General features: G+C 37.6%; 1 non-coding gene across 1 annotated transcript; it reads left to right on the top strand.

The window, feature by feature from the left end:
- Positions 1 to 261: 261 nt before the first annotated feature.
- LOC116547086 lies at positions 262 to 402 on the top strand. Its single transcript, XR_004266934.1, has one exon. It is a non-coding gene; the product is annotated as a U4 spliceosomal RNA (small nuclear RNA).
- Positions 403 to 8,535: the final 8,133 nt, after the last annotated feature.

Genomic DNA, 8,535 nt, shown 5'->3' with positions numbered 1-8,535 from the left:
AGCTTATTTGCATATGGTAAAAAAGAGAAAAAGCAAATGTGGGAAAACATTAGCAACTGGTAAATATAAATAAATAGTATATGGGTATTTATTTGTACTAATATTTAACTTTGCTTGTTAGGCTTAAAATTTCTTAAAACGTTGGGGGAAATGTAATTTTAGGTGATACTCTAAAACTTACTGTGCCTCTTCTTATTTTTTTCCTTTTCTCTTTTGGAACCTGGAGAATGTAAAAGAACTTTTGTTATGAAGTTGTATACCAGCTTTGTGCAGTGGCAGTATTGTAGCCAATGAGGTTTATTCGAGGCGTGATTATTGCTAATTGAAAACTTTTCCCAATACCCCGCCATGACGACTTGCAATATAGTTGGCCCCGGCAATTTTTGACAGTCTGTACGGAGACTGAATACAAATAAGAAAAGAAATAAGCTGTATGCTTAAAATTTGTGTTGTTTTCTGTAGGTACATTATACTTTAATAAATAATTTAATGAAAAAAGCCTGGGCTCAGAATCATACTACCATTTACAGGGGAAAAATATGTACTAATCTTTAAGATGTATTATTTATAAATACTACTTTGTTTCATGCAGTGGTCCTTATTATTCAAAGGAAAGAATCAGGAACCAGGATATAGATGTTAAAAGGAAGAGCCAGAAACAGGGATATAAAGAAATAATTAGAAAAAACTTGATGTATATTTATGAAAGAAGCTGCAGCAAAGGGAATCAGTCACAGCATGAATAAAGGAGATGTACTAGTGATTCAGGGCTAGGTTCTATTACACATAAAATAGGTGTCTTATACGTTATATATAGTTATTATAATTACATACAATAAAATAGATGTCCCCCTAGGTATCTTAAGCAAGTATCTATGGCTTTGTTTATTGCTTTCCCATAAAATAAGTCTGAAGGTAGGTAGTCTAGGGCTGATCTAGTACAAATAATGGGAAACTATGATGGAATATTTTCTGACATTGTTCTAAGCACTGTGAAATGAAAAAGAAATCTTGGGGTCTCCAAATCATTAAGCTGAAGGGAAAAGTCAAGCTGGGAACGGCTCAGGGCAAACTTGCCTTCCATTCTATTCAAAGTCACGCCTCTGCTCACTGAGATAAATGTATATCTGATTGTCTCCTTTGGAGAGGCTAATCAGAAACTCAAGGAATGCAACCATTTATCTCTTATCTACTTATGACCTGGAAGCCTCTCACCTTTGCTTCCAGTAGTCCTGCCTTTCTGGACCAAACCAATGCTCATCTTACATATGTTGTTTGATGTCTCGTGTCTCCCTAAAATGTATAAAACCAAACTGTACTCTGACCACCTTGGCACATGTTATCAGAACCTCCTGAAGCTGTTTCATTGGCGCATCCTCAACCTTGGCAAAATAAACTTTCTAAATTAACTGAGACCTGTTTCAGCTATTCGGGGTTCACAGCACTTTATGAAGTGGATAGTTATCCGTATTTTACAGGTGGAAAAATCAAAAAAACTAAATAATTTGCTCAAAGTTGTACAGTTAGGAAATAACAGAATTGGGGTTTGAAGTCGGGCAGTACAGCAATAGATTACCACTAATGTGCTGGTTTCATGGTCACAGAGCACCAGACTGCTTCTGTCTTTCTGCTCTGCTATTCCTGATCATGTCTTCCATATTCAGGGTGCCTCACTGATTAAGATGGCTGCTTGAGTCCCAGCTACCATTTCAATCTTCCAGGAAGAAGGAAAATAACAAAACAGCTTTTTCTATTTGTTTGTCACCATTTAAAGGAGACTTCTAGAAATCCCTCTCAATGACTTCCACTTATATCTCAATTTCTCAAACAATCACATAATTATACCGACCTATACAGAAGGTTGGTGGCTGTAGTCTTTTCGCTGGGCACATTGTCTGTCTGAATGATATAGAAGTGCTATCAATAAGGCAGAAGTGAGAGTGAATGTTGGGTAGGGCCTACTACATCTCTTCTAGTTTAAGAATAAAGGGAGTCGGCCGGGCGCGGTGGCGCACACCTGTAATCCCAGCACTTTGGGCCGCCAAGGTGGGTGGATCACGAGGTCAGGAGTTCAAGACCAGCCTAGCCAAGGTGGTGAAACCCCGTCTCTATTAAAAAAGTACAAAAATTAGCTGGGTGCAGTGGCATGCACTTGTAATCCCAGCTATGCAGGCAGCTGAGGCAGGATAATTGCTTGAACCTGGGAGGCGGAGGATGCAGTGAGCTGAGGTCGCGCCATTGCACTCCAGCCTGGGCGACAGTGAGACTCCATCTCAAAAAAAAAAAAAAAATTGAAAAAATTGAAAAAATAGGGAGTCAGGCATAAGAGTGGAAATTAATCACGTGATTATGTTGTCTCTGAGATTTTTGAAATATAAGTAGGCTATCTAAGGAAGAAAAATATAAATGTAGTCCACATTCCTGTTCAGAGTATTGATTTCAGAGGACTACTCGCATTTTCTTCTGGATAATGTTCTGTTGAAAGCGATATGCTTTGTACATCCTGCAGGATTATTTATAATAGTGAATAATTAAAATAGTTGAGTGGTTGTATGATGCACCAGTGTCATGAAATACTATGCAGCCATTGAGCATTAAGCATGTTACATATGTAATCAAATTAGGAAAACCACTTGTAAATGAAAGCAGAATATACAACTGTACTTAAAATATGATTGCAACTGTGTAATATGTATAGAACATAGATGAAAAGTAAATTCATCCAAATAAAATTGTAATTGTGATCTTTGAGGGGTGGGATTGTGTGTGACTTCTACATGTTTTAAAAATCGTTTTCTGAATTTTCTTTTACAAGTGTGTTTCTTTCAAAATCAGAAAGAAACAACATATTTCATTTCTAAATGTTCCATTCACAGATTTTGGAGTACATCATTATGTCTTGGATTGCTGGGTTTTCCCTTTAGGTTATAGATAATCTTGAGGAGTAATGCTTGAGATGTGGACATAATCAGCTCTAAGTCTACTAGTAATAATAATATGAAGAGAAAATATATAGTGCATTTCATAAGTAGGTGGTTTTATGCAAATATCAATTTCTTTATTAAGTCATTCTTAATAGGAATATTAATACTAAATATTCTCTTGCTGGAAAAGAGAGTGTCTCCCTAGGGCCTCTTGTACTCATGTTTTGTTGGATGTGCCAAGACTACTCTTTAACCTATTTCTTAGAGTTGTTTATTTAGCTGGGAACCTTGAGAGATGAGGTTTGTTCTCCCCAGGGCAAAGACTGGTCTCACTAAGTATCTACTGTAAAAATGGTGTATTCCCCAAGCATTTTCTCAGCTGCAATGCAAACACACCATGTGTGCAGCATCTATCCTGTTGCCCCCATAAGACTTGAGGCCAGAGAGAATAGATGTAAATAAACTGATGCTCATGCTGCCTACGGTGCCATGAGTCATAAAGTCCTTTGTCTCTGATCCAGGAATTTTATGTCTTCTTCCAGTGTCCATGAAACAGTGACAGGCTAACTTATTAGCTTGTAAGTGGAATCCAATCAAATCCCAGACCTGACATCTCTATGTTCTGAAAATATGAATTTCTTCTAGTTACTTTTACTGAGGAAGTAGTTACAAGACATTTTGTAAGTGTACTACCAACTGGTCTCCATTTCAATGATGGTCCTATCGTTGGTTTTTGAACTCTTAAAGATGTTGAGTCTCTACAGTATTGTACTTCAGATACATTCTTTGTATTGTTAGTGTGACTCCTTCTTGTTAACTTTTTTTGTGTGCTTTTATTTATGTGTATGTGTTTAAGTGAAGAAATACATCATCTCAGGTCCATTCTATATGATTGTGCAGATTGGTGACTGCACACACTTGCCCAGCTAAGGTGTAATCTGTGGCAGAGATACATACCAAACCATGTGCCTTAGTGTGGGATTACCTCCACCTGAAAGAAGCAGCCCTTTTTTTTTCTAATTTGCATGAATTTACAATGTCTCACTAAGCCATGGGGATCCTGGGTGTGTATGTGTGCCTCTAGTTTCCGTAAAGGCATCCTATAAACAAAGTCCCTGATGATTCCCTGCTTATTTATCTGTCTTTACTCCCTGTGTGTTTATTCAGCCCTCTAACAGAAGCTATGAGTTATATTGATAAAAGAACTAATCAATTACACATCAGCTTCTTGGGTGTGCAGATATAGTGTCTTAAGCTTTGCAGTTTCTGAGGCCAAGATAATTCATAAACATTTCCATACTGGAGAAGTGGAACACTTGATCAGGGTGATATGATATAGGCTTAAGGGTCAAGGGCAATTCACTCGGCCTGATCTTGTCATTTTTTTCTTGGGAATTTGATCTATTTATGACAAAGCTTTTGGAAACTTAAATGCCTCAGAAGATTTGACTCAGTGTTGACTGAAAACAGTCAGTTTCAGATTCCTACATTGAAGGTCGTGTAACAAAAAACAATATGGAATGTCATATCTAGAAAAATAAGTATCCAAATGCCTTTGATTATCCCCAGATCTTTTTTTCAATTTATATATACCCAAGGATAAGATTTACTTGAACCATGAAAACTTCAAACCAATTTTTTTGCAGGACTGGTGACTTTACATGTCTACTATTCTGTTTGAAATTATGTTTTTCACTTAATCTTCTCTTTCCGAATTTTTGCTCTTGACTACATTTCTTTTTCGGTCAAACCAGTGTTGTTTCTAATTAGAAATTTAAATTACATCTGGTGCAGTTTGTACACACCAGGGGATATATTTATGTAATACTTTTAGCCAGCCAAGATATTTTTGATAACTTCAACATAGCATTTTTTCAGAGTGCTTATTGAGAAAAAGTTATACAAATTGTACAAGAATGTACACACAAGATGCAGTTGTATAACTCGAGAGACCGCACAAGGAAAACATTTTATTTTATTTTATTTTTGAGATGGAGTTTTGCTATTACTGGCTAGGCTGGACTGCAGTGGTACGATCTCGGCTCACTGCAACCTCTGCCCCCTGGGTTCAAGCAGTTCTCCTGCCTCAGCCTCCCAAGAACCTGGGATTACAGGTGTGCACCATCACACCCAGCTAATTTTTGTATTTTTAGTAGAGACAGGGTTTCGCCATGTTGGCCGTGCTGGTCTTGAACTCCTGACCTCAAGTGATCCACATGCCTTGGCCTCCCAAAGTGCTGAGATTACAGGTGTGAGCCACGGTGCCCAGCCAAACATTTCTTGAATATCTTTTTATTTTATGTTTCTATGGTGCAGAAAAACATTATATCTTATCTATTTTTTTGTATATTCGCCCTTAGTGTATCTCATGGATGTGTGCTGTTGAGAAAGTGAAAACAATCTTACAAATTGAGATATTTTATTAAATTTCAATGAAGTAATTAAGGACACTCATTTCCAAATATATACATTTATTTCAGTGGCTTGAATGTTGCTTAATCAGGAAATAAAAAGAATACCAAATGTTGGTTGTTGGGCTTGTCTAGATCAGCAGCTTTGAGAGTCAGACTGTTGAAAGGGATGGCACATAGGTTAAAACAGCAAAGCCTTTGCTGTGGGTAGAAACTAATTGGCTGAAAACATTAATAAATTATACTTGCTATTCATGTCAAGAGAAAGCTGAGAAATATTAGTATCTCTTGAAATATTAGTATCTACCAAGGCATTACACTCTGACACATGATATTAAAAAATAAAAAGCATATCCTTTGATTTAAGTTCTTCTTCCTATAGTAATAGAAACAGAAGCTAAGTTACTTGCCATTTACTTGGCAATGCTTTCTTGTGACTAATACAACATGTTTTAGATTTGGCATTTTCGGCCAATAAAATATTGCTAAGAAGGTTGCCAAGGAATTCACTTACATAAAATGTTTATTCCTGGGATCACTGCCTGGATTTATGCTAAAATGCCTTCAGTAAAAACCCTCTAAATTCAGAGCTAATTCTTTCTCTTTATTTTATGTTTCTTTATTAGGTACCTGTAGGCTATACACAGATTCCGTAGATTGACTAAAGTCCTATTTGTAAGACGGAAGATTCTAGTATGATGTCAGACTTAAAAACTTAACCAGATTAGATGTTGTAGAATACAATCTTTTACAAACAGATTGATTTTGCTTTCCAAATCTTTTGCAAAATCTCTGTAAGAGAGACCATGGACTTGGAAAATTCTCTGTGAATCTGCTTTTGGCAAAATCCTGGCAAAGAAGCACTTCTGCGATTTCAGATCCTATTCTTTAAGCCTCAACTTGCTATTCTTATTTCATGCTATTCAGTTTTCTCTCCTCTGAGGTCTCTATGAATCTCCACTGTTTTGGATCTGCACAAGTCTTACGGTGGGATGTAAGTACATCATTCCACTTTAAGACTTGTGCGGATATTCTTTTTAAATTTATTTTTTATTTCTTTTTTCTTGTTTTTCCCCCCAACCAGAACTCATGTTGAGTGGTTGGATATTATTGTGGGATACTTTGGTGGTTTCTTGACTTGTTCCTAACTAAAGTGTAAGTTTAGTTAAAGTGATTAGTATCCACATTTTGGACTCTCCCCACACTGTAAGCCCCTGATACAAGTCCATAATAAGTGTTCAGTTAGGTAGGTTGCATTGTTTGGAAGTCTATCAAGGGGCTGATGTTAAAGGATGGTCATATTTTGTGCTTTGCACATTGAGTTGAAAAGATAGCTGCAGACAGATAACTGATCTAAGTCAAAAGTCCTAGATTGGAGTCTCATCACTGTTGCTCAATTGACCTGGTGATCTTTGGCCTGAGATTCAACCTCTGTGTCTTTACCAATGATTTATGAATCTCCAAGTTTCCTTTTAGCCCAAATGTTCTAAGATAGCTTGATTGCTCCATAGCAGTGGTTATCCAAGTGTGATACCTAGATCAAGAACATCAGTATCATCTGGAAACTTGTTAAAAATGTAAGTTATTGGATCCCATTGCAGAGCTACAGAATTAGAAACTCTACTCTTTAATAAGCTGGTGGACAAGCCCTCCACGTGATTATGATGCACACAATTTAAGGCTGAGAACTGCTGATCTCTGAAATATAGTCAAATCTGTGGTATGGAGATTTCTATACCACAATGTTAGCAGACATTGAAGATTGCCTAGCAATTTCATGATTGGCATTTAAATCTGTATCTCATGTTTCAGCTTTCAGTCTCTGTAGAATGGTTCACCGTTGCATCATATTCAAGTTTCCAGGGACTACTCATGGCATTGCAGCTTTCCAAGCTCCTATAAAGTACTGGCAATTCAGGAGTGAAAATGTTTTCTTAGGGTGAACAAAGAATATGCAATGGACAAGGGATTAATTTCCAGTGGCAGCCTCCTAATTTTGTATTCATAACGTTGTATGCATGCTAGGCTACACATGCAATGTCTGCTGATATACATTAGGTAATTGGGCATCCAGCAGCCCCATTTGCATGCAAAGGCTGTTGCATAGCTCACATTTACAAGTCTAAAATTAAAGCCCAGTTTGAGGCTGGCTGAAGGCTAGCTGCTAGAAAAATGAGATAAGGATGGAAATGGCTTCTGTTAATCAGTACTTTTGGCCTCTCCTGTTCAATCTTAGCTAATTTGCCCTTTGAAATTGTACATTCAGGTAAAAGAGAGAGACTTCGAAGAGTATCTGGGTGGTTATTTTCCCCCTCTTAAATCCTACAGGTGTAAGTTGGTTGTGTTTATCCACAGCATTTCTCTTAAAACTGTACCTACATGTATGCTGCAGTCTGTTGCTGTGTTGTATTTTTGCTTAACAGAGTATTCATGCTCTTGTGGGATCACATGCATCATCTCAAAAATGAGCCATCCCAACACAGACTCACAGACTGGGTCTGTAGCATCGTTTTCATTCAGGACACATTTATCAAGCAGCCAGTGTCTTTGTGCCAGACGTGTGCCAGGGATTTGGAATATACATCAGTCAAGCACACTCTCTGCCCTCAAAAGCTCACAATATTTTAATAGCTTCCTAGTGTCACAGAGTTGAATATTTTTGCTTAAATAAAGTCTTCCCTGATCCCCCCGTTTGAAATGACTCCTTGCTTCTCTGAGCCCCTGATTATGCTCAACCTGTGTCCCTAGGAGAATAAGAGACCCAGTGGACAGAGGCCTAGAAAGGCCAAAGCCTGAAAGCCATTTGGCTACTCAGGCCATCAAGAGGAGGTGGCTGCATTGCAAATGGCCTCGAGGCTCAGTCTGTGGGAACAAAAATGCACTAATGTTTACTGTACCCCTGTGCGGTTACATGGAAGAGAATGCCAATCTAAAGCAATCTTAAAGGAATTTACTCACAAGCATCATCTAGAGGAACAGTGGACCCCTGCAAGGACAGTATACCAACTAGTCACTTGTCACTCTTCATTGATTGCTTTATATTTCCATATTTGGCCATGTCCTTTGTTTACTTTAACATCAAGATTGTGAGGTCTCAGAGAACAGGTCAGGGTCTTAAGATTATCTTTCATAGTGCCTATTTGATGGTGATGATCATAAATACAGTATAATAGAAGGAAAAATAATTTGGTGGCTTATAT

The sequence above is a fragment of the Sapajus apella genome, unplaced genomic scaffold (genome assembly GCF_009761245.1).
Source record: "Sapajus apella isolate SASKATOON/1434 unplaced genomic scaffold, GSC_monkey_1.0 scaffold2033, whole genome shotgun sequence".
In the NCBI taxonomy this organism is placed as follows: domain Eukaryota; kingdom Metazoa; phylum Chordata; class Mammalia; order Primates; family Cebidae; genus Sapajus; species Sapajus apella.
Note: the sequence above shows the minus strand (reverse complement) of the source record. Positions and strands in the feature narration are given on the sequence as shown.